Source organism: Ixodes scapularis, unplaced genomic scaffold, assembly GCF_016920785.2.
Source record: "Ixodes scapularis isolate PalLabHiFi unplaced genomic scaffold, ASM1692078v2 PGA_scaffold4__175_contigs__length_147842914, whole genome shotgun sequence".
In the NCBI taxonomy this organism is placed as follows: Eukaryota; Metazoa; Arthropoda; class Arachnida; order Ixodida; family Ixodidae; genus Ixodes; species Ixodes scapularis.
In genome coordinates, this window is record NW_024609879.1 from 63337166 (window position 1) to 63364339 (window position 27174).

The following is a 27174-nucleotide window of genomic DNA, read 5'->3' on the forward strand; positions in this document are numbered from 1 at the left end:
AAACGGGCTTTTTCAATAAAGTTCATGTCTGTGGTCGCGAAAAGATAACTCCTGTGGAAATTACCCGGCGTCGGTGACAATGCAACCGGCTTGAGACCTCGACGATCGGCTGAACCGGCTGAACCGCCACGCGAACGGGACCTGCTCGATGGGGAAACACGCTGCTGGATGCAGTCGATGGTCGCTCCCACTGTCGCGTAATCGCCGTAATGGATACGGCGTCGGCGCTTGGGGGTGAATGCCTGCGGTACTTCAACACGTATGGACGATTACGAACGAACACGTGCAAACTACGCTTTCGCTGCGGCGAAAAGCCGTGTAAAGCGCTGGGCCTCGCTCGTAGAACCCGTCTTACGTCAAACGGCCGCCATTGTGAAAAAACACCCCTAGACGTGTGACCGCAGAACGAAGTACACGTTCAAAGATGTTCATTTTACACGAGACCTCGGGTGCGAACGAAATACACCGAGCCTCGCGTGTAAAACGAACACCATTTGGGGAGTCCGCCCTGGGACAACGGTTTACACGTCCAGGGGTGTACTTTTTCGCTGTGTGTGTAGTCGCACTTTTCCACCATCATTTTGGACGAGCGTGATTGAAACATCACGTGTACCATATTTTCAGTCATCGAGAGTTACTCTAATGCAGTTATCAGGTTTGTTTTTTGCGACCACCGCCAGGGTATTATTTCCGGCTTCTGGTTGGTCACATTCGAATTTCTAAAGACGCCCTGGAACCCGCCCAGCCCGCTTTCAGCCAATGGCGCCTCCTCATTTGTCTCCTATACTTTCCAACGAATGGCCAAACACTACATATACGGCTCTGCATCTCCCCTACCCGCCTTCCTCGCTCTCTCCTATACACGTTTGCAAGTCCGGCTTCAGGGCGCTGCCATCTTGCCTGTCTGGGGTGCGCTTGGACCAGTCATAATCCGATTACGAAGCCTTGCTAAGGCGTCGTAATCGGATTATGGCCGCTCCCGAGAGCGCACCCCACTGAGGAAGATGGCGGCGCCCTGAACCCGGACTTGCAAACGTGTATAGACCTTTGCAAAAAGAGCGCTCTGGCCGCTGCCATTTTGCGAATCGAGCGATCTCTATCAGCCAGAAATTTCCGGCACCCGCCTGAGCTGTGAAAACCCGGTCAGCGTGACTCCCCACCTGCTTTTTGCATTCGGAGTTCGGCGGCTTTTCTTGGAAGTTTTTATTTTATTCGCCTGTTTAGAATGCTTACCGTTTGTATGTTATCTTCCATTGTGAGAACCAGCGAATACCAGGGCCCGTAGCCCACTCGGCCTTCGCAGGAAACGAACGAAGAGAGCGAACGTCAAGCAGCCCGCGACGCAAGCAGTTCGACGCTCTTGGAGGATTATTTCCGTAGAGATAATCTCCAAAAAGCCTTCCGGATGTGTTCCGGGGTCTTCGCGAAAAATAGCTGATAGGGTCGAGTCCGGGGAATGTGGGCAGAATAGACAAGTTCGTTAATTTGCTTGAAGCTGTGCAAAAAAGGAGCTCTCTTCTACATCTTCCCCAGAACACGCCGGATTCCGTCCGATCGTCATGAAGTGACCATCGTCGACACTGTATATTGAATATGCTGTGTTATTTGAGAGCTTTCTCAAATCCTGTTCAGATAACGCGGCACCGTGGGGTACGTACAATATATTTTTTGTTCGGTTGATGAGACTCATTGAATTTTATGTTGTGGGCGGGGAATATTTATGCAGTACGGATATCCTGTGTGGTCAAATATTTTGACCTTTATAGATTGACACGGCTGAGCGTACGGTGCCGTAAAACAATGAACATAAAATGAAACAAACATTCCAGTTGCATTTGTTCTGCCGCGCACGGACTCACCAAAACAGCTCTCATTTCTTTGTTTTTGTTCCCAAAAATAGAGCACTGCTTTCTGAAATATCTCTATAAATTATGTTCGCCACAGAACACAAAATAAAAAAAGAAAACGCGGCAGTTCAGCCGCTACCAGCGTCCGAAATTGCGCCTGCGCAGGCTGCCCCAGCATGCACTGACGAGAAACTCCTCAGCTCAGCGCAGTCGGGCAACATTGACGTACACTCTCAAAACCAGGGACAGGGACACGCGCTGTAAATCGCTTCGTTCGAGACTGCCGCTGGAAAGGTCTATAGCTTCCTCCGCTTTCATCCCACTGGGGCAAAGCGCGGAACGGCAAGTAGGCATGCCTATCTCTCCAGCTGCTGAGACTGGTCGGTTCTCTAAGCTATTGCACAAGCACAAGCCGCACTGTGCTTTCGTTCCTCTCTCTCCCCATGCAAACGTTGCAAAACCCTATGCAATCAAGGAAGAGCACTGCAAGTCCCACTTACGTCTCTGTGTCCATGGAGGGAGACTTGGGCGTTGCTTGGCTATGGCACACAGCGGGGCCGCTTAAACTTCAAGGCTGGAATTTCACACGCACAAAATGACGACTGGTCGTATTGATTGAGCACGACTACATCAAGAGTTTAGTCGGATGTTCCGCAAATTCGAAAACCTATTTATAACGGCTGTGGTATTTGCTGCACTAACCATTCAAGGCTTCTGTCGAGAAGGTGCTGGGATGAGGTTGTGGCCTCAAGAAAATCGAATGACCTGTCAAAGTAGAAATGCTTAGCGTGATAGTGGCGAGGCACAAGCACCTGAATCATATACAGTACGGTTGTAATACGTATTCAGGCTTGCTCTTCAGTGCCGTCGACGTCAAGCATAGTCGGCTCGGTACACACAGCTGTGCTGCATATGAAGCTTCGGAGCTGGCGAGAAGAAACAGAAGACGTATAACACAGCGGGGTTTTGTTTTTAGTTGCACCCAATTTTCAAAAAACGGCACTCTCATTAGGTAACTTTTCATATTAAAATTAGTTTGCCTGATTTTGGCGGACACTTTTGATTAACTTTTTAATTAGTAAATGGAGCCATATAGCTTCAATTAAAAACTTGTTGGGCGTGGTCGAAAACTACTCTAAAAAAAAATGGGTATCACCTTACACCCTTTTGTCCCATATAATACACCCCAAAACTTCATTTCGACTTCCAGCGCCCTATAGTCGAACAAACGGCCCCAAATTTTACCAGGGGCTTGATAACGGTGCGATATAACTTATTAAATTGCTAAAGTACGTATCAAAGAGCAAGGAAAGAAAACACGGAGCTTTTGCAGTACGGCCAAGAAAACTCCGATAATCTTTTTTGTAGTCAATAATACGTACATCAGCTATCTTAATAAGTTGTACCACACGGCTATCAAGCCCTTCGTAAACTTTGGGGCCGCCTGTTCGATTATGGGGCGCTGTACGTCGAATTGAAGATTTGGGGTGTATTATATGGGACAAGGGGTGTAATAATACACCTTTTTTTCTGAGAGTGCATATACTCAGTCGGTCAATTTCAGAATTATTTGGAGGACAGATGAAGCGTGTTGCTGCGCAATAAATTACCACTTGCGATTGAGGCGCGAGCCTCGTGGAGCCGGAAAAGTGGGTGATAAAAACGAACAATCGGGCCGGGCAAGCAACAAATGATTTCGTTTTTTAAACCCCCCCCCCCAAAAAAAAAAAAAACAACAACAAAAAAACAAACAAAAAAACGATGCTCGTGTTTACAATATTTTTAAAATTGACCGATATAGTGGTTTTCGATGATACCGATCGCGACTCCAACCACATGCTTTTAGGCCCTCAATCCTCAGCTTTATGCGTTGTCCCCCGCGCGCTCGAAGATTTTGATTCTGATGTGCGAGCTAGCGCGAGACCCTTGTAGATTCAAATAATGTTCTACTGAACTCGTTTTATTTTTCTGAGAGATTACACAAGAATAACGACATTAAAACTACGAGGAATGTTCCTGCGTCCTAACCGGGCGCTGCTCGCAAGGCGTCTGCCCTCCTCTCCTCTCTCCTCTCTTGCCGTGGGGGCGACTTGAGTTGTTTAGTCTACCCCCACGGAGGTCTGGCCGACTGGCCCGCAACCGGGCCCCCGAGCTGGTGTCGGGTATCCCCGGTGCGTGCCGGCCTCCTCCGCGGCTCGAGGGAGCGTGTTGCGGGGAAGACGATGCTGTCGCTGCAAGCCTCTACATCACTCCCCCCCTAGTGGCACAGAACGCAGAAAGGTGGCACGAGCAGGAGAACTTGAAGTTTATGGTTCACGCAGGGAGAGTTGAAGCCTGTCCGGGTAGTGAACTCGCCGTCCGGAGCGTGTGGTTCTTTCCGGCTTTTTCGAGATAGGGAGCGCTCCCTGGTCTTGCGCGGGTAGAGAAGCCGGTGAAGAACGAGGCGAAGAATTTGTAGCTGGTGGAAGGATGGGGAAAGGGAAATCGGCGTCGGAAGCGGTGTTTACAAAAGCGGGCTTCAGGCGGTCGGTGGCGATTACTTGGTTGTTTCCCCTGATTGTGACCGTGAATTGTTTGGGTCCCCGTTTTACGACCTTGTAGGGGCCATCGTACGGTTGTTGGAGGGGAGTCCGCACCGCGTCGTGTCGAACGAACACGTGCGTGCAGGTGTCGAGATGTGTGCTGACGTAATGGTCTCGACGAGCCGTTCGAGGTGGGGTCGCGCGTAGTCCTTCCATGACCTCTTTCAGGCGGGTCACGTAGCTTATTGGGTCGGACAAGTCTCTGTTGCTCGCTGGTGTGAAAAATTCGCCAGGTAATCGGAGTGTGGTGCCATAGACTAACTCTGCTGTTGTGCACGAGAGGTCTTCCTTGAGCGCTGTCCTGACACCAAGAAGGACGAAGGGCAGAACGTCAGTCCAGTCGGTGCGCTGGTGTGCTTTCAAGGCTGCTTTCATTTGCCGATGGAACCGCTCGATGATCCCATTGGCAATCGGATGATAGGCGGTTGTTTTCGCATGCTTTGATCCGAGCAGGCGCGTCAGTTGAGTGAAGAGTGACGATTCAAACTGGCGTCCGCGATCGGTCGTGATGATGGACGGTACTCCGAAACGTGAAATCCAAATTGACACAAAAGCGCGAGCGACGGTTTCGGCAGTAATGTCCGAGATGGGAATAGCTTCCGGCCAGCGTGTGAATCTATCTATGCAAGTGAGGATGTACCGCTGGCCTTGTGATGGTGGTAGCGGTCCGACAATGTCAACGTGGACGTGGTCGAACCTTGCATCGGGAGTCGCGAAGGTGGAGAGGGGCGTCATGGTATGTCGCTGGATCTTAGCTCGCTGACAGGATATGCACTCTCGAGCCCACTGACGAACATCGCGATTCATGCCGGGCCAAACGAAGCGAGAAGTAACGAGATGCTGTGTTCCCCGTATGCCGGGGTGCGATAGCGAGTGCAGTTTCTCGAACACCAGTTTACGGAAGTGTGCGGGAAGAAATGGACGAGGCGCTCCCGTCGACATGTCGCACCACAGTGTTGCGTCATGCATGGGCAGTGGTACCTCTCGCAGTTCCATCGAGTGCGTAGCTGTGTGCAGTTGGCCGAGCTCGGTGTCTCTTTTCTGAGCAGCAGCAAGGGCGGCGAAGTCCAGCACTGGGCGTTCAGCGGCGCCGATGCATAGGCGTGACAAGGCATCCGCCACCGGGTTGTCGCGGCCGCTCACGTGTCGCACGTCCGTCGTGAACTCCGAGATGTACGACATTTGGCGAAGTTCACGAGTTGTGTGGGCTTGGCTATCCGACTTCAGCGATCGTATTGCGAAGGTCAGTGGCTTGTGGTCGGTGAGAATGAAGAAGCTTCTTCCCTCCAAGAGATGGCGAAAGTGGCGAAGCGTCAGATATGCGGCGAGAAGCTCTCGTCCGAAGGTGCTGTATCTGCGCTCGGTGGGTGACAGTGTCTTGGAGAAAAAGGAGATGGGCTTCCAGATGTTGTTTTGCCATTGCTGAAGGACCGCTCCAATCGCAACTTCCGAAGCATCCGTCATGACGCACAGGGGAGCGTGATCCTCGGGGTACACCAAAAGGGTTGCGTCGGCGATGTCTGCCTTGATTTTGGTGAACATGCGCTCCGCTGTTGCATCCCAGGTCAAAGCGGCTGCCTCGCCGTGGCTCTTTTCGAGGAATTCTTGCAGCGGTTGGAGGGTTGTTGCGCAGTGGGGGACAAGACGCCGATAAAAATTGACGATTCCGAGGAACTCCCGCAGCTGGCGTCGTGTTGACGGTCGAGGAAAGTTCCGGATCACCTCAACCTTCGCGGGAAGTGGACGGATGCCCTGGTGGTCAATGTGGTGTCCCAAGAACTCCAGCTCACCTACACCGAACTGACACTTGGCGGTGTTAATGATGATGCCGTAGCCCCTGAGACGCTCGAACACAGCTTTGAGGTGTTGTTCGTGCTCGGCGGGTGATGAGCTTGCGATGAGAAGGTCGTCGACATAGGCACGGCAGAAGGTTAGTCCCCGGAGTACTTCGTCAATGAACCTCTGAAAGGTTTGGGCGGCGTTCCGAAGACCGAACGGCATCCGGACGAATTCGTATAGTCCGAATGGCGTGATGATCGCGGTCTTTGGCACGTCGTCCGGGGCGACGGGGATTTGGTGATAAGCGCGCACCAAATCAATCTTTGAAAAGATGCATGCTCCGTCGAGGCTGGATGTTATGTCTTGGATGTGGGGGATCGGATAACAGTCGGGAGCGGTGACGCGGTTTAATGCGCGGTAGTCGCCGCATGGTCTCCAGTCTCCGGCTGTTTTCTTTTGTACCATGTGCAGTGGTGAGGCCCATGAGCTCGACGACGGTCGCACGATGCCCAATTCAAGCATGTGCTGGAATTCCTGTTGAGCAATTCGCAGCTTGTCAGGGGCGAGACGACGCGGTCGAGCATGGACGGGAGCTCCGGTGGTTTCAATATGGTGAGAAACGCTGTGCTGCACAGGGCGTTCGTCACAGCCAGTGCGCGTCAACTCCGGGAACTCGCGCAAGATGGTTGTGAATTGTGTTGGGGCGTTAGGAATGACATGCGCCGGAGCTGGAGAAAGCACTGCGGATGATACGCCCGACACGGAGAGGTTAGTTATCGTGTCGAGGAGACGCCTTCGTCCTATGTCCACCAAAAGTCCGAAGTGTCGGAGGAAGTGCGCACCAATGATGGCATGTTGCACGTCCGCGACGACGAATACCCAGCGGAAGGTCCGTCGGAGACCGAGATTCAAGGTTAGCGAACGCTCACCGTAGGTGGGAATTGGCGTCCCGTTCACAGCTTGGAGCTGCGAGGTGCTGGACATCCGCTTGTCTTTAGGTGTTGCCGGTAGTATGCTGACCTCGGCACCGGTATCCACGAGGAAGCGGAGCCCGGTGTCGCGGTCGGGGACGTAAAAGAGGCGTTGGCGGCTGTCCGGAGTGGCCGAGGCACTTGCCGCCTCTAGTGCTCCGCCGTTCCGTTTCCCGTGTAGTGGCAGGGTGTGGTGCACTTAGTGGCATTATCGCCGAAGCGGCGGTGGTACCAACAGATGTCGGTTCGTGCTGGTGAAGAAGATGGACGGCGTCGTTGGGACCGCGACTGGCTACGTCCGCGATGTTGCTGCAGGGTCGCGACGGCGGTCGTCAAGCGGGAGATCTCCGCGCGGAGCTGTTGTATCTCGTCCGTAGGAGCTTGGACGGCCGATACAACCGGAGTCGAAATCTCCATCAGCTTGTCGGCGAGCTCTGCCAGGTGTTCAATACCGAGGTCTCCAACGGACGCCAAGATCATGCGCACGTTGTGGGGCAGACGCTGGACGAACAGGTTCCGCAGGAACGAAGCGTCGATTGTAGATGCCTTCTCACCCATCAGCTGCTGCATGCGGCGCAAGAACTGGGTAGGTCGGCGGTCACCAAGTTCCTCGGCGGTCAGGAGTTGTTGTAACCGCCTTTCCTCAGAAGCTGTTGTGCGGCGGATCAGCTGCCACTTGAGGGTGGCGTAGGCATCCGTGGCTGGTTGCTGGAGGAGCAGGTCGCGTACCTCGCTGGCGATGTCTGGTGGAAGGCTGGCCACGATGTGACGATACTTGGTGCGATCAGCGGTGATCTTCCGAGTCGCGAACTGCGCTTCCACTTGTAAAAACCACAGCTCGGGATCCGCAGGCCAGTACGGTGGGAGCTTGAGGGCGACGACGGAGACGCCTTCCGCAGGGGGCGCCGTGGTTAAGGAGTTGGCAGAAGCATTGTCTTCTTCTTGATTCATCGCAGCGCTTGAGGTCGGGTTTTTCGTTAGTCCGGGTCACCAATGTAGATTCAAATAATATTCTACTGAACTCGTTTTATTTTTCTGAGAGATTACACAAGAATAACGACATTAAAACTACGAGGAATGCTCCTGCGTCCTAACCGGGCGCTGCTCGCAAGGCGTCTGCCCTCCTCTCCTCTCTTGCCGTGGGGGCGACTTGAGTTGTTTAGTCTACCACCACGGAGGTCTGGCCGACTGGCCCGCAACCGGGCCCCCGAGCTGGTGTCGGGTATCCCCGGTGCGTGGCAGCTTCCTCCGCGGCTCGAGGGAGCGTGTTGCGGGGAAGACGATGCTGTCGCTGCAAGCCTCTACACCCTTATCGATCTGGTTAGAATTTAGAACGCTTGGTGCCGTTTAAGGGGTATTCACGCGAGGGAGAAATCCCCTTTACCGATCTGGTTATTTAAGAGATATCCGTGTATTTGTCGCCTAAATACACACGCAAGCTTGCCAAGCCGGTTAGGTAATTGTAAAATGAAAAGTTACCAAATAAAACTGTTTTACATTTTTTTAAATTTGGTTGAACTAAAATTAAACACCTGGTATGGGGAATCCGGTCGCATTCTAACTTCTGTCAGAGACTGCATGATCTCAGATATTTTACGTTTAGTGGAGCCATCTAGTTTGTCTCCTATTCGAAAAAAACGACTGTCAATGATCAGCACGAAGTACCTTTGTTGATCAGCTCTTCTTCGTTTCCATCGATCATGTGCAGCCTTCGAGAGTTTGTTTGTACTCGCTTTCCTTCGCCTACTGAGCGCAGGTTTTATCTTTGCCGTGTTGTTGTCTATCACTGAAATATAAAATTGAAGTCAATAAGTCAATGAAATCTTCTATAATCTTCAAAATCATACATTACTGTTATGTTATTCTGCCCCCTTTCAAGAATTGCTAAAATGCTTCCATGATAGGACGATCATCGATATTCTCGCACAATATTGTTAAATACACGTCAGCATGCACGTAGGCAGGAAAAGGAGGTTGGGGGGGAGGGGGGCAGTGCTAAGGCCTCATCGCCCAACACCGCCTAGAAGGAAGATCGCGGCCACTGACTGGGCTCGGTTGCGGCACCAGCGTTCGGCTGGGACTCGTGCCAACTGGGTGAGAGAGCTGCAGCCCGCATCTCCCACCACCACAACCGTGGTCAGACTTACTTCTAGGCGACAAAAAAGACCCCCATGAGCCCCCACCCAAAATTCTCCAGCCTGATCTGGCACCTCCCCTCCCCGATCAGCCACCCACGGCAATGTGAACAAGACCAACCCCACCTAGATAAGAAAGCCGTAGTGCTGATACCTTTTTGCACCGAATGTCGACCAGCGGGGGCAACAGGTAAAGGGTGCTTTAGACATCTGCGTTCCCTTGCACTAAACCCCAACCTGTGCGATTGAGACGGCACGAGCTACTATTGTAAAAGGATTATCCTAATCATTTTAGAAAAGACACAGCCGGACGCAGCGCAGTCAAACGCTGATATCTGAAGGGTGCGAGGACGGCGTCAGTAACGTCCCTGGATATTTTTTTCGTTCGAGGGACTTTAGGCGTCAGCGGTCGAATGGGAATCGTGTACGATTAGCAGGAATACGCGGCACTCGTATCCAGTCTGTGCCCCGCGCTGGCCGACATTAGGTGACGCAGAATATTCAGCACTTAGCCCTTCTTATCTAGGAGGCCACTGACATGGCGTCCCCCTCCTTCTTTTTGCTACGTTCTGCATGGAAGTTAAGTATGTCATTTCAGGACGCTTAGCTAGAAAGTTTGTTGACAAGACGTTCATCTACACGCTTCTCGCATAGGCCATTGGGAACAGGCCAGGACACAACAAGCAGATGTCTGCACAGAAAGATGGCTCATTTTTCAAAGCCGGAGATGACTGAATCTATTCAACGGCAATCTCACGCCTGTACGACGAGGCGACCGCGATGAAACATGCCCGCACCGAATATAAAAGAATATTTTCGGCGAAACTTCATTCGTTCAAAATATTGCTACTGACCGCTCACAGTCGACCATAGAAGAATAAAATCAGAGCAGCGGCACATTCCATAAACACAGAACCACAAACGATAGGGGATATACAGGGCATCTTTAGCTTCACTATATTTGCCTCCCAAAAATGGATCAGTATTGGGACACCCAATTTTGCCATCTGGCTGTCACTGGAACAATGTTCTCACCAGCAGATCGGCGAACGCGTGACACCGCCATAACTTTAGCTTGAAGAAAGAAGGCTACTGTGCACAAGGTTGTTCATGGCAGCTTATGCTCTGCTGGCGAACACCCGTAGCGGGGTAGTCGTACGTGCAGAAAGACTAAAGTTCCCCCCGTGCATTGCAGCGTAGCTAAGGCGCAGCTAAACTGGCTGCTAAGGTCGGTTAATAAATTTTATTGACTCTAAAGCGCCTAGCACTTTTACGAAATTGAAAGCAGACCCCCACCCATGCTCTAAGCACACGCTGAAATAAACACACAAGATTGCTATGGGCGCCACCTGCCAAGTTATTTCACTCCTACGAGCTGATCCAAACAAAAACTACTAATCGGGGAAAGAGCGACATTCACGTCAAATAATTTGACCTGTAGTACACGTAGCGACTTCTGATGCGTTTATTGCAGCGTAAGGTTGGAGAATATGAGGGCTGGGCTTCAATTTCGTAAATGCAATATTCCCTCTAAAGCTTTTGAATTATAAGCATTACAACGCCTACAAAAGGTAATTAAAATATATTCGTTGATATTTGAACCCAGGCAGCCGTGGCAGGCTGGAAGCAGCATGCGGTGCCAGCCAGTGCCAGCGCCGAGCGAGCGCCCGAACAAGAGAGAAAAGAGCGGCCGCGATATGACGTCAAGGAGTGAAGCTCCGCCAAGGAGCGCTCTCCGCTTCAATATACAAGCAAAAGGAGCTGGCTCAAAACCTCCCTGGACGCGTTGCGCCATCCGGTGGAGACTTCTGAACTAACACTTTATGCCCTGAATCTTCATAAGATAAGCGATAGTTAAGATATTTAACCTCACAATAAAAACTGAAAAAAAATGCCAGAAATATTTTTCTAGATCCCATTGAAAAGCAAATTTGGTTTTTGATATGTTAAACTATTTAAAAAAAATCATTTTCTGCCCACTGCATGTTAACCTATGGGCAAACGAGCCACACTTCTATCATTTTGAAAAATATATCTGTGAGGTAACGTGGACTAGAAGAGCTGGAAAACCTTCATAAATATTTCATGCACATTATCTAACAAGTTTGAAAGTTGTCACTGAGGTCATTATTGAAATTCTTTTGAAGTTATGTTTCCCCATTGGTCCTTGATATCAATCATGGGGCACTTTTGCGATTGCTAGGAGTGTCATGATGCAATATTTTAATTTTTGTGGCTGAGTAATTATTGCATAGTCTCTCAATTGTTTCCATTTCCCCATTCTGCAATAAAGAGGTGTGTTTATTAGGTATAATTTTCTTCTAAAAATGCTTTATAGAGATAAAAGTTTATTCACAGCAGACGTTTCTATCAGTGCCACATCAAGAATGAACACAATATATCGACAGAAAACAAATGCCCCTGAATTTGAATAAAAATTTTTCTCGAGAAGGGAAACCTAATTATGAGGTGTAAATAGGCAATGTTTAGCTTTCATTTGAACAGTATTTTTTATTTTCAATCTTTGTACAGCCATTGGCCTCGTGTGCTTATTTTTCATTTCATTTATTTTCACCTTAAGGGCCCGGTAGGGCATTACATAAGGGGAGGGCAGTAGAACGAAGAACGCAATAACAGACGCAGTAGTAGAATAATAACAGTAACTATAAAGAACATGAGAAATTATACATAATGGGCTAGTAGATTATCGTAAAACACTGTTCCATCAAGGTGCTGACGATATTTGCACTCTTTGCACAGCCATTGGCCTTGTGGCGCTTTCTTCATGCCGATGCATGCAAAGTGGTATCATTTTCGGTTGCATTGCGGATTATCACACATTACCATCTTGCCATACTCTGGCCCGTTGCAGAGACAGTAGATGTCCTCATTTCTGACATTCTCGTATGTCTGTTGCTGTACAGGTCGTGACGCATACCTGTGTCGGAGCTCTGGCAACAGTACCCGCTTGAAGAAGTGTGCTCTTCAGCAACATTCTGGCACAAAAGTCATTGTCTAGAAATATTCTTTCAATAAAGATCTTCGTCGTCCAGACAATGTAGTCTGAATGCTTTACCTGGCACACAGACATTAGCATTTGTATTTGAAAAAATGTGCATGTTCTCGTTTTAGTTGAAGGGCATCACCCTCGGGCAGGGTGATAAACTGCTGTTCCATGAAGTGAGCTCTATGATAGTACACTCTCGCAGGCTATACGGGCACTTCATTATGAGTATGCCTGCACCACAGCAATCGCAACTCGCAACTCCTTGAGGTGTAGCTGTAAGGAACTGGTGATCGAAGCTGATGTGCACACCTGAATTGCAACCCTTGAAATTTGAATGCCGACCAGTCATTGCTTCGACATATGCTCTTGCACGCGGTGTTTTGTCGTTACCCCAAGTTGTCGCTACTGTGGTGAAGATGTATTTACTAGGATAACATATCCTCTGCATCAGGCTTGGTGAGGGGTCCTCGATTGATGTGGAGCGGGCCGCTTTCGCACATGATGCAGTCACCCTACCAGCACAAAACGAAAACCTTTTCCTACATGAAGACTGTGCTCTGGTTTCTTTCTCGATAAGGCGGAGAGCCTGCACAAAAAGAAAAAAAAATAGAAAAACGTCGCCAACATCACATTTCAAGTGATCATACCTCTCGTTCAACTTTGATGTCGCTTGCCAACTTGTCGCATTTCTCAGACGTCTTCCCATGGTGCTGCTACACACTCCTTAAACACAGTGCATAGAAGTGCGGACTTGTACTTTGCAGCTGTCGGTACGTAGGACTCTGTATATATAGCCATCAACAAGCGAAAGCTGGCCCTAAATTTGATGCTTGAGCGTCGTCCAAAAACTTGTTCCACTGTTCGTCGGTTGGTCTCAATGGGGCCGGTCTTTGTCGGCGCAGTGCTAGAGTTGTTGATGGCTTTCCCTCATCCATTCGCCTTTTCTTAGCTACTGCAGATGAGAAGTCAACTTTCGCTATCGGAGTGCATGTCAGTTTCTTGCAGCATGCTGGAAGCCACTTATTGTATTTGTCAGTGCAGGTTAGCAAGTCTCTGTGATTAACCCCTCTTAAAGGTAGAATAGGATATCACCAATGTGAGAGCAGGCCTCCCCGAGACCAGCCATACAGGAAAAATGGGCAACAACAACTTCACCGTCCTGCTTCTCTAGCATCCATGACTGCAGGCAAGAAGCTTGCCTGCAGTCATGGATGTACTTTGTACTTTGGGAATGGTTCACCTACAAAATATTGAAGAGAAATATTTTACTACATTTAGCGACCTTTTAACATAGATACTGCATGCAGATGTTCTAATGTGCAAAGAGTGACTCCCGGTGTACCGGTCGAGCCTACTCGCTCATCTGAAGGTCTGCTTACGTGCACAGAACTAGCCACCTTTCTGCTGCCCCCCCTATCTTGTTTTATGGAATGCCCAAGTCACCCTACAACCTCCAGTGAACGCCTGACACATCTTCGTGAACAACCGGTAACATGCGATTTCGTTATGGTTAGTTTGGAAGTCTTCGTTGTTTGGAAGGACTTTCAGTCGCGGCTCTTGAACCCACCCACTCGTCAAATAATTGTGCGATTCCGGTGACTTGTTTGCCTTGAACTGCTCTCGCGTAATAAAGCTTGTCTTGCCGACAAGATAGTCCTCCACGTCGCACTCTTCTACTTTGGGATAAGCGCTTGTATCGGTCACGGTCTCGTCAACTAACAGCGAGAGTGGATCTTTGCCGTCGCATATTGACATTTTCTCCTCGTAGCGTGATCGCGCCGACGCCGGCAACTTCTGCACATACTCGCTCAACAACATCGTAAATTAGCATGAACACGTTGTTTCAGCTTGGAATTACGTACCTTTGTTGAAAAGGCGACGCATTGCTGCACATGCGTGGGCCACGAGCGGTGCACAACGCCGTGCTGTGGGCATACGCACGGTGCAGGCAACCACCAACATGGCACGGGGCACCGCCCCTTTCCAAACGTGACGTCACTTACAAGGCTTGTATAACCATGGCTTGACCTCAACGTCCAAGTGAAACTTCAAATTTTAGTACTAGAAGCCAAAGCTGTACAGATTAAAATGCAATCGGAGCTTTCGTAGTTCGCTGTACAGTGAAGCATGCTCTCTGTGAGGTTAAAAGCAAGAATCTTGAACTATTTTATAACTGCACCTGGTTGCCCTGCATAATCGTGTAAGTTAGACAAATAACTAAACTTTTAGCTGCTCAAACAGTATTTGTGAAGCTGAAGAAGTCATGTTCATGGATAATTTAATATTTAAAGTTAGCTTTTTTATAATTAAATTTGGAGAGCATGCTGTCTACCCTTAGCTGCTATACTTTTTACATTCCTGTTGGAATGTCTTGAGCAGCGAAACGTCAACTGGGTCAAACATTAAGCACTCGTGGCATGTACGTGTTGCATTGCAATAACATTGATTACTTGTTTCTTTGCAGATATGTTCATGCAAGAATGCATCAGCTGTGCCAACCAGTTTCGAGTCAAGAGTGCTAGTCTTCATATTGCAAAAATAAATAACCTTGCTCGATATTAAACTTTAAGCACAGTTGTAAGAGTGAGTTTTTCTGCTGCTTGTCGTTAAAGACGCCTGGTATAAGTCTTTCGAGACGTCTTGCAGAGGTTTTCAAGTGTAATCTTTACCTAGGATACAAAGCGTCTAGTATACATCTCCATAGAGGTCAACAATATGTCATTGAAGAAGTCTGGTATATCTTTTTCGAGACGTCTTGTAGAGGTTTTTAGGTGTAACTATCTAAGACACAAAACGTCTTGAATACTTGTTGATCTTGTACACATCTTCAGTAACTATGCTCTGCAACGTCGCATATGTCTTGAATGGACGTTTATAAGATATATAGTGTACATCTTGGTGTTACTTGCGTAGCTGTCTCCTTTTCCCCCTGGGATCTAGATAAAATTGACATTTTTTACGCAATATTATAAATTTATATCTTGTAGTTTTACTAAGACGACTCTAATCATTTTTACTGGCTGCAATATCAAGACGCGATAGAAGATTTGTATAGCTTTTTTCTTGATTCGCCATTAAGACAATCAAGAAGAAGATATTCGCAAAGTATTGTCTCGTTCTGCCTCCCCCCCCCCCCTTTCACTCTAAATGAGACGTATTCATTTTGATGGTAGGAGTATTTATCACAGGCCTCAGCATTTTTAAAACAACTACAAGAAAACAGAATGCATAGCGTTAACTGCTTATGCCTGGAGACTGGCTGTGTAAAGCCACACAAGTGACTGGCGGTGCAGATGTATTTCAGTGTATGTAGCACCCTCTGGTGAGGGGGGTGTACGTATCGTAAGTAGTTCAAAACAGTTCCTGGCAAAACATCTGCCTTGCAAACGAAGAGGTTTTATCATGGTACTCAATGAGGAGTTTGCGTCAAATTCTTTTTTTTTCTAGATCGGCATACCTCGAAGGCATACAAGGAGACAAAATAAATATGTTGCTTGTAAGAATAACACTAAATGGCACGACATCACTAAAATAATACAGTTGATGGTTTCACACCAAAATTTACCTCTTCAAGTTTGTTTTAGAAGATGTACTTAATGTATGTGAAGTCGCAATATATATGAACAATTAAATTTACAGTTCAAAACGAAATTATATCAGTATTAATTACTAACCAGCAGGCATACAAACCATTTGACAACGTACATCGAAAACATTGCTTCAAAAACAGGAGTGTAGACTTTCGTAATGGCTGTATAAATAACTCGCATCGTTCTGCGGTCGTTTCAAAACAGAAATCAATCCTAAGCGTTATTTTTATTTAGCACATTTTAAATGAACATACTGCGTCCAGGGGCTCACTGTAAACAAAACGCGCCATAACGTCTTGAAACTTCCAATTAATATTGTATCTGAGTCATTATTTTTATCAGGTAGCGGGCCTAGCCTTTCACTGAGACGAACCTTTATTGGAAAGTTCATTTAGATTTCTTTTATGCACGAGTGTTTACAAATTTCTGAATTTATAAATACCGCTGGATTCCTCACCGCGCGAGTATCGTTGAAATACCTACTGTAGTTTGAGACATTCCGCATTCTCTGACATTCTTCGAATATTTATTAAGCAGACCGTCTTGAATAGTCAGATATTTTAAGAGTGTAACGCGTTATTAAAGAGATTTCAATCGAACATTACTCCATTCTCGAGAAGTTGTAATAAAATACTTTTGACAAGCTTAGTGCGTGATAAAGTTTGGTTAACCAAGCAGAAGTGTAATTTCATTTATATTGAGTTACCTTAGTTGCTAGGATATGAAAACAATTATCTAAAAAAAAAAGTGCATAGTATTAGTCACATGTACTCCAAGTGTACTCCCAGGACTGGACTTTTTAATCTGATCACGTCCGCACTGCAGGCTTCTTTGTCTGACTTCTTGTACTGTTCCTTTATTATTATTGGCACTTAATACTTTCGCAGTATTACGAGCATTAATCAACGATGGCATGGCGAGGAACGGAACTTATACCTTCATTTTTTTATTTTTGTCTTTTTGTGTTGCTATTTGGTTCAGTTGTACAAATCTTTGCATCTAGCTGCCCTGATGGAATGCCCGAAATAGCCTTTAGGGTTAAAATAAATACATTTTGAAAAAAAGACCAAGACGCAGAAACAATAATATAAAACTTGTTTCCACTCCAATGAAAGCGATTAGGTCGAAGATGATAAAATGCATTGTTGTCGCAACTAATAAGGTGCTCACTGACGCACTTGATTAGACTAGCATCGGCGTTTTCACACCGGTAGCTTTGCGCCTATTGCACGAGTGGTTACTTTGTTGCTCCTCGCGCTTCTCACGTGCTTCAAGTCGTTCTGAAATTGACTGATTTAGTGGTTTTCAATGGCGCTCAGCAAATTTCTCATTGGAGCCACAAGTTTATTTTTGCCACATTAAAAGTGAATATGAATATTTTATTTGATCACCCGACTCATCGTAAGGATTACCCACCTTGTATATTATGTCCCCCTTGCCGTGTAACTCACCTGTGCAAACCACCTTCGCGTACCTAACACACTTTTTTTTATAAGTTTCTACGAGCTAAAACATGGAAAATTTGTATATTGAACTTTTGTAAAAATTTCAGATTACAAATTACCCTTCTTATTTCAAATTTGGTGTCTGCCCGTACTCGGACGAGGAAAAATGTTTGCGTAGCTGGTTTTTCCAATCTTCATAATAAAAATTGTGGCTCTTCTATTAACAAAAGCATATATAAGTACACCAGCAATTCTAATAGGCAGCTGGTTAAGGGCAGAGGTATGTAGCGCATTCTGAGGATTTGGGTGCAGCGAAGGTGATTCAGCCTTCCCTCCTAAAGCCGGATAATTTAGTTCTCCGAGTTCGGAGGTGAGGGCCCGGCGACACCAGGCGGCGTGGTCCAGGTAAGAGGAACTGGCTGCTAGAGGGGAACTTGGAGCGGTAGTGTCGGGACCGGGCGAAAAATTCGTCGTTCGGAGAAGGACCAGTTGGAGTTGGTGGTGCGAATCGGAGTTGGTGGTGCGACGGTTGTTCATAGAGAAAGAAGTACTTGGTCGATTGTTCCATCGACTGCTGCGGTTAGGGGCAATGTGACAAGCAGTGCTAAATTGAAAGCAGATTGGACAGTCGTCCGGTGTCCTCCACGCTGCGGGGTCTCGGGGCGGAACTTGAGCTTTACGAGTTCCCAGATTATCAATTGCGCGATCGGGAAAATACCAGGTTTGACGTGATGGTTTTGAACTTGAAGTCGGCCCATTTCTTGGTAAACCACAGCTTGGACCGTCAATATATCAAGGAGCTGTGGGTCTTGGGTTGAGAGAGGAAGCGTGGTGGGGGGAACATGACTTCTAGCTCACAGCAGACTATCGTTGGTATCTGTTCTTATGTTCGAGTTTCGTTACATGGCGAAGTGGCCGTGATATTAGGGAGTCTGATAAAATTTGGCGTGATCCGACGCTATTTGACCTCTTCGAATCGGCGACATTCGTTTACATAGCCCTCGATTGTCGTACAGTCCTTAAAACCAAAAATCCGAAGTGTTGTTGCCGATGCCCTTTTCACCAGAACGTGCGAAATACGGTCGGAGTGGACCATGGAGGCGTCAGCTTAATGGCATACCGACAAGCTGACCTGCACGTGCGCCTTATATGACTAGGTTGAGGTATGGACGCGCGAAGCTAGTTTGCGTTTTGTCGACAACTTGCCGCCTGTGGGATCGCCGAAGAGGTGTCGTAGTTGGTCTTTACACATGTTCCCCGAAAGGATCTTTTCTTCGTGGGTTAAGAAGCAGGTTCTTGCTGTTAACATAAGGTAAAATATAATGATGGCAAGAATGATGGTGGGGTCCCGCTTGTTGTGGATGCTGATGCTTTCGTTCAAGTTTGTCAATTCCTCTACGTCCTGATCTCCAGTGCCACTAAAATTACCAGTTTCACAAGGTTGGGAGATGATCAGTGGCCGTAGGGTTCGTGGTGGAGTTTCTTCGGGCATTCCGACCGGTGGAGGAAGACGGTGGTTTCCGAGTTCTAGGCCTTGATGTGCAGGGTTCAAGAGAAATTGCACCTTCACTAAAAGATACGGTGATTACGAATGTTCTTTGATTCATTCCTCTCTGTGAGTGTTAAGTTATTTTAAACTATGATTATTAGTGTGTTATTGACCCCCCTTGTATAAAGCCCTAACGGGCCCTCAAGGAATAATAAATGAATGAATGAATTTAATTACACCGAAGAGAGACATTGAAGTGGGCGGTTCTAGCGAGGATCCCAAGAAGCTCTCGGCTTCTTTTTCCCAATGGTCCAGTCCTGCTCTGACTTTGTTTCTTCTTTCTTTCTTGTACCATTGTTGTAAAGACGCGTTATTAACGTGTCCATTTGCAACCCTATTTAAAAATCCGCGAGACAATGCAAAAAACAAAACAAAAAAGCAGCTAGCTGGTGTTATAATCATTATTTATTGAAAAAAGTTTATTCACAGTTTAAAAATACACGGCCTGTTTTACTACGCGAAGTTTTATTGCGAAAAACAGAGTAAGGATGAGCTAATTTTCTTACGAGAAACACCGGGGTACTTCAGCGTTGAGTGTTTTTCTCCAAAATTTGTACCGTGTAACCTGCAAATCTTGTTGAACAATTCGGAAGGGATGGTTGGAGAAGGAATCTACAGTTCAATAATCCTTGACATCCCAGTTGAGTTCACCAGACTGTGAGTGACACTTTACATCTATATTTCAAGAAAAGCAGTCATCCCCTTCTTTCCTCCGCCATTTACGTCAACACGAATTGCTTCAATTATCGCATAGTTTCCTTGTCATCGTTCCCCCTGTCTGCAGAAGATTGCGGCAGTATTCTTCTCATTGTTGTTTGTATAATCGACAGCTAGGTTTCATTTCAACATTAAGTAGCCTTTGTTAACAAGAAACGTCTGGCGTATATCAAACTCCTTAGATTAAAGTGAAGTTTTTGGCGGCGCAAGTCAACTGTACAATAAATTCAATAGACCAATCTCACCAAGCGCTCGGCGCATTCGTGAAGCCTTTACTTTAGTTCACAGGAGGCAGGTGGCAGTGTCGGAGACGGCTTGTGCTGTTCTGTGCTGGGCACGCGCAAGGCTCCAGCGAGGTTGACGCACGTGCAGAAAGACTAAAGTTCCCTCGACGCGTTGCGGCAGAGGTGGCGTATCCAAACAACCTGGTGACATTGGTATATTACCTCGATGGCGGTAACGCCTTCGGAAGGAAAAATTGACATTGCCATAACAACATACACGCGCCCTACGCCGAGAAAAAAAAATAATTCTTAAGAAAACCTTTAAGCATCAGCAGTTGCCGCACAAAGAGAATCAACATCATCTCGCCTAGATAAGCGAATTTTCGTAAAGAAATTACCCAGAGCTGTCCCGGTCTCTGGAAAATCTTCATTTTTAAATGGGCACTTCTGTGCGTGCCTGTTTGTGAATTAGTAGCATTTTTGTTAAGAAGCAATAACGCATTCAAGTATCGATGGGTTCTCTTGAGATGAGAACCTGCAGGAAGCAACATTTGAGTTAAGGAAAACTTCAGGTTGACACCAGTGGCGCGAAAATTTATCTCAACAAAGCCATGTACTTTGAGACATCCCTTCGAGAGCATCGATTACGAAGTGCCCCTGCCTTCAATCTAGGACTCAGACGTGACATTTGTTTGACATGACACGATTTCCACATTCCACGTGTGGCAGCTTCCATTCTTTCCCTGTATCTCGCGTTCATTTGTGACGTAATGAGGCGACTTTCGGGCACTAAACGTTGGCTGTCGGCCACGAAACGTGTCTTGGAAATGTGCTCATATCAAAACAAGAAATATAAAAACTAGCACTGTTCTGTCCTGCAGATTTCTATTTTCGACAGTGACTTTTTTTTGTTGTTGTTAAGAGTTGAGTGCTGTCCGACGAACCATCGGGCATTATGCATGAAGTTGACTCAACAAATTTCTCGCCGCTCTTTCCCTATTATCGCACGATATAATCCGGGTAGTAACTACATTCAACTCGAGCAAGCTTTGCAATACAGCCAACGTAACATAGTCAAGCACTGCTGCGTGAACGTCCTGAACATTGCTGTTTTTCAGGTCACTCACCGGACGTCATCACGGGCACAGATTAAACACCAGTGTTACGTCAGCGTTCTACTCTGTCTCGTATTCAATCGGCGAGGACTGCTGTTACATCAGAACGCTAACGCAGCCCTCGTAACGCTGCGGTGCCATCCACTGGACGAGTAGTTTAGTACGAGTACTAGTATTTTACGTGGCAAATCTTGGATTTGTCGATGAGTTCATGTGTGTACAACACTCTCTCAGTTCATCCGGGCTGTGAATAAATACTGGACATGTGAATTTTGTGCGTCATTTGACCTGCACGGAGGTTTTCTTCGTTACTCGCAGATGCAGGCCCAGACTGCTGCTCAAAAGAAAGCATTATTCTAATTATATATGAGACGTTGCTTTAGTATTGCATCGAAGGTGGCGCAATTCAAACTTTATAACAAACATTTGGGCATAATTACGTCCGCTCGCCTGGGGGTACCCGAGAACCGAGTTTTTCCGCCCGTGTAAATAAACTAGGCATTGCAGAAGGCTCAAACTCGGTGAGAATGTGACGCTGGCGTGGGGATAGAACGTGTAAGTTTGAGAACATGATGTTACCTTGATTAAAAAATAACTAAAAAAAACAATATTTTTCTGAGTTGGCGTCTACCTAAGCCTATCTGACTGAAACAGGAAATGACACTGTGGAAGCATGTAGCATCTAGTTCAGTAAAAAAATTAATCTTTCCAGCAGGAAGGAGGATATTGTTTTCTTCCAGGCTGACGTTTCCTTTTCACGGAAATCGATACTACCAGAGTGTCTATTCCGTGTCCGGGAAAAAGAGCATCTTGATGGCGGAGCCGAGCCCAGGGATGGTTGGACCCTTCGGGGCCCCCCAGGTGAGGCAATACACCACTCCGGCCCCCGATTGACATAGACGGAAGTACCGACAAGGCCCGGCCAGGATGATTCAGTCTAGTCTCTAGTCGCCTTTTCTTTTACTATCCAATCCTCTCTTTCACTTTCCTCCTCCTTTCTTGACCTTCCTCTTCCATCCTCTTTGGCGCGTGGGACAACCTTGGGTGGTGATAGAAACCCTTTTCTAGAACTGCACTTGGGTATGGTGCCTGGGCAGCACTGTAGCACAACGTACTCAACAAAGCCCCCCTTTTTTTATGGTACGTTGGATATCCCCATGTTGGGCTCCGTGGGGGGGCGGTGGACCGCAAGTGCCGAATTCTTCTTGCCTACATATGGCGTCCCTTTCTGCGGAATCGCGAGCAGAACGACCCCTCGAAAGGGATCGCCCCGCCCCCCTACTTTTGCAAAAGCCAAAGAACCCGGAAGGTTTTCACTAGGCTTGTGCAAATAGTGGTTCGATTCGACTAGCGCAGCGTCATTCCTAGCTTTTGCACTGTTGAAATAACCGGCTGTCTTGGCTTTCCCTTGCGTTGTCAAAGTTATGAATGACGCAGCGCTATTTGATTCGAACCACTATTCCCACAAGCCTAGCGTTCACATTTTCTTGTAGTTTTTGTTGCACACGACGCTCAACTTTTGTCAAAGATTTCAATTTCAAGATCCTAGAGCAGGCAATTGGAAAGAATTACAAGCCGAAACAACTTACAGCAAACCTCCTCGTTGTGGTAGAAAATGAAACAAAACTCGACGCACATAATTACTTAAGTTGACAAGCTTAGGCGAACACCAGGTTTGTGTAACACCGCAACGCACTCTGAATACTGTCCACGGCGTCATCTATGAGGATGATCTCCTTCAGTGTACCGAGGAAATCGCTTGAAGGTCGGCGCAGGATTTTTGTTGTAACCGTTTTCCGCGGTTGCTGAGGTTCCCGGACATTTCATCGAACGCGGTTCCGTCGAACGCCGTTTCATCGAAAAAATGGACGTTTCATCGAACGCTGTTTCATCAAATCGCTGACGGCCATTTCATCGAATGTCTTTTATATAAAAAGTGTGAAAGATGCTCTTTTATGCACGGTTCGAGTGCATTTTTGTATGATTCACCCATTTCATCGTCAAGTTTTTTAATGTCCAAACTTGTAGCTGTTACAATTTATTTTGATGCAAGTAACCCATGAGGATATTTGTACCGATTTTTATGTTTGTTTCGCATGTTGTGCTTATCTGTTCACCCCCTCTGTATTACCCGATGTTCCTTGAGGCTGGTGTAACAAATAAATAAAAAGTCATACTCCCGGTAAGAGCGCACTCCAACTCATGGAGGCCAGAGGGCGACTTAGGTTTTGCGCAGGTGCAACAACTTTAGCCATGTGAGCCTCCTAGCCTCTCATGTCTTTCTATTGATACTTTTTTACTGCCCGAAGCTTGCATTAGCTAAAGCTGAGGTGCTATATATGAAACTACAACGAAACATTGTTTTTTTAGTTCTAATACTCAATGACTACAAAAGTAAGTACGTTAGTTCAAATTTTATTTGAAAGATTTCGGAGGTTCATGTGTTCGTGCGACAGCCATTCACCGTTTCAAATGATGAGCAATTGCTCTCAAAAACTCCCCCACAGCCATGCTCCGTCGCTTCTCATACAAAAGGTGAACCTTCTCATTTCTTGCCGCTATGGCCTTCTTCTCGCGAGGAGGCTCTTGGGAATTCAGCATCGCCTCCAGCTTGTCTTCCGTCAGTTGACGTTCTGCTGCGATGCAAGTCAAAAACTTCCAGAACCTAGGATGGGCACCTCCGACCAGCTTCAGGAAGCGGGAATGTTACCCTGGCGTTCGATAAGACGGCGTTCGATGAAACGGCTTCGATGAAACGGTGTTCGATGAAACGGCGTTCGGTGAAACGGATTCGATGAAACGGCGTTCGACAAAACGGCGTTCGATGAAATGTCCGGTCCCAGTTTTCCGCATCACCCTACCACGACACGGACGGGAGATACCAACTGCCGTGTATTACGTACGTGTTCGCCGTGTCGAGCGAACATGAGCTATTGATCCCAAACAACGGCGAATGCAACCCGATATACCGGGAGGGGAGAGTCGGCGACGAACCATGGAGAAGTATAGAACGCCTGGAAGCGACAGACCGGGCGCGTTCGCAGAAGAGAAAATACGCTTCTCGTAAAACCAACGATTGCATCCTAAGCATTTAAATAAATATATCCTTCAATTATCCCAAATTATCCAATACATCACAAAGGCGACGAGGATAGGGTAAACGCAACAAAGACGGATATAAACAAGTGAACGACATCGGAATGAAGGAGACAGCGCTAACGTGAGTGACGCCCCATCTAAAACCTAAAGAATGCCTCGCGCAGAGAAGTTGAAGAGTTCCACCAGAAATTGGAATCATGGTCTTCGTACATCCAAAGCATCGCGGTGTTCTTCGCTGCAAAACACATGCCGGAATCATAGCGAGCCGATATTGTTCTCTCCGTCATCGGACGAGAAATGGACGGACTAATGCGGAACTTGGCGGAACCTGCCAAACCAAGAACCAAGATGTACGTACAGATCGTCCAACTAATGCAGAACCGTATCGACCCGATGTCCAACGAAACGGTTGAGTGCTACAAATTCCATCACCAAAAGCAGCTGGAACCCTAAACCCGTGGTTCTAAAGTAAGGGCCCGTGAAGGCACTCTAGGGTTCCGCGAAAGCAAGCCTCATTAGTCAAACACGGGGATAGAAGGTGTCTTTTCTCCCATTGAGAAGAAACGTTCCAATTTTTCGGACGAGTTTTTTCGTGTATCTCTCAAAAAACAACTATATTTCACACAACCCTTGGTTGCGTTATTTTTATTAAATCATTATCAGAATTAACCAATACGTTTCCCTTCCCCTTACCATAAACTGGGTCCTCAATCGTCTCCGCCGATCTACAAGGGGTCCGCGAAACGTGCACGGTTGTAAGCCACTGTCCTAAATGATCGTACACTACGTAGCTGAGCTCAAACAGCTTTCACTGCTATGCAACTTCGGTGTTTCCCTCAACGACCAACTTCGAGACAAGCTCATTGACGGCATTAGGAATGGCAACATTCTCGAAAAGCTGCTGGCTGAACCGACGCTGACATTCAAGGCAGCGGCGGACCTTACCACTTGGATGGGGGTAGCAATGAAGGATGCGAAGGAAATATGAAGCGAGATCGAGCCCCAACAAGGTGTCAGTCGCTTGGCGTAAGGGCAGAAATACAAGACGTGACTTCCAAAAAAAAAGGCAAGCGAAGGAAAAGGAAAATCTCGCACAAACAGCATCCCATGTTACCGTTGCGGCAGAAGGAATCCCTACCCTGAAAACTGCCTTGCAAGGAACACGACTTGTCAACTATGAGGAGGATCAGGACACTTCCAAATAACCTGCCTTGACAGGAAACGAGATCAGCAAGATTTAAGAAAAAAGGAAAGCCCAACTTCACCAACCATGTCACCACACAGAATCGGGAGACGAACCTCCGTTTTGTTCTATTTACTCAAGCTTTCCCAAATTCACCAGAGTAAATGTTGAGATTTGCAACATATCGCTTGGGATGGACATCGACACGAATTCACCCGTGACTGTGATCAATCTGGAGACGTTTCAAAAAATTCTTCCTAAAACCTTCGGTAGTAACGCTGAAGCCGTACACCGGCATGCCCATCGTCCCGGAGGTTGTGTAGATGCGTTAAAATTAACAGCCTTCACAGTTCTTATCGATAAATGTTTTCTTGTCGATAGTGACTCCGCTGGGCGAAAAACGTGATGCAACTCGATGACAGAACAATTACATAGAGTTACCGCGGAGTCGGTGGCGGTTTCGATGAGTTGGGTTTAGAAGACGACAAGCTTGAAAGCTTTGCCATGAAGAATTTCTTCGACATTCATCAACTTCTGGGGTTCCTCGAGGACGGTCTTTTTGACGCCAAGTTGCTTTGTTTACTCCACGTCGAAAGCAAGCTTGCCAGCTCACCCGTGGGTACGCTGGCACGTTTGATATTTTAATAGCGTTCGGACGCTTCACAAATACCAATTCCATCTCTGAACACCCGATATAATGACCGCAGCAAATCATAAAATAATCGCCTTCGAGCACAACGTACAGGCTTCAATATTCCTCCGTTTGTGCGTTTCTCATATAGGCTGCGTGTACTCACATTGTGACAACTAATGGCCGCCGATGATACCACTTCCGGGCTCCCAAACCGTGATTCAGCCTACTTTAATAGATATCGGTGTTCTTGCCACCGTTGTCCAGCCCATCTCTGACTTTGTTTTCTTCTTTCTCTTATCAATATTACAAAGACGCGTTATTAAAGATCCCTTTTGCAAATTTACTTTAAAAAAACGCAAGACAAGGTAAAATGGAAAAAAATGTGGACGACACAAGAGTGTCAAACAAAGCACTTTTTTTTCTTTTTTTTGTTTTCTTGTGTCTAGGGTTTTTATAAGCATGACCACACACAAACTAGCCCGCACTGCTACCCATATTTCATTTATTAAACAGAAAATGCACCAACATTTTAAAAACACAACGCCTATGCCACAACGCAAACTTTTCCTTCAGAAAACGCAATAACGATGGGGGAAAACTTAACAAGAAACACAGGGTACGTAGGCGTAGCTAGTTATTTTGTCAAATTTTGTTGCCTTCTTCCCTCCGACAGTTGCGTCAAACGCAGCTGCTTTAGTTTTCGCAGGGTTTCCTTGACGTCGTTCGCGCTATCTGCGGAAGATTCCTTCAGTATTCGTCTCATTGTTGATTGTTCAAGCGACAGCTATGTTTGAAATCAACATTGCATACCCTTTGTTAACAATAAAAATCGGGCGTATGCCGAGCTCTTTAGCTTGAAAGTAAAGTTACTTGTACAGCAAGTGAACTAAACAAAACATTCAATAGACCAATCTCACCAAGCGTTCGGGCGCCTTCGTTAAGTCTTTACTTTATTCACAGGGGCGAATTTGCGGCAGTGCCCGAGACGGCTTGTGGCGTTCCGTGCTGGGCATATGCACAGAGCTGCAGCGAGGCTGTCGCACATGCAGGGAGACTAAAGTTCCCTCGATGGCATTGCGGCAGCGGTGGCGTAGCCAAACAAGCTGGTGACATCGGTCTATTCTCTCGCTGGCAGCGGCGCCTTAGGAAAAAGGAAAATGTGCATATTACCATTTCAACATACACGTCCTCCACGTAAAAAAAAAGAGTCTTTAAAAAAGAAAAGCTTTTAGAGGGAATCTGAAGTGGTTTTGCATCTGAATAAAACACTTAAATCGTTTTCCTTTGAACTCAAGGA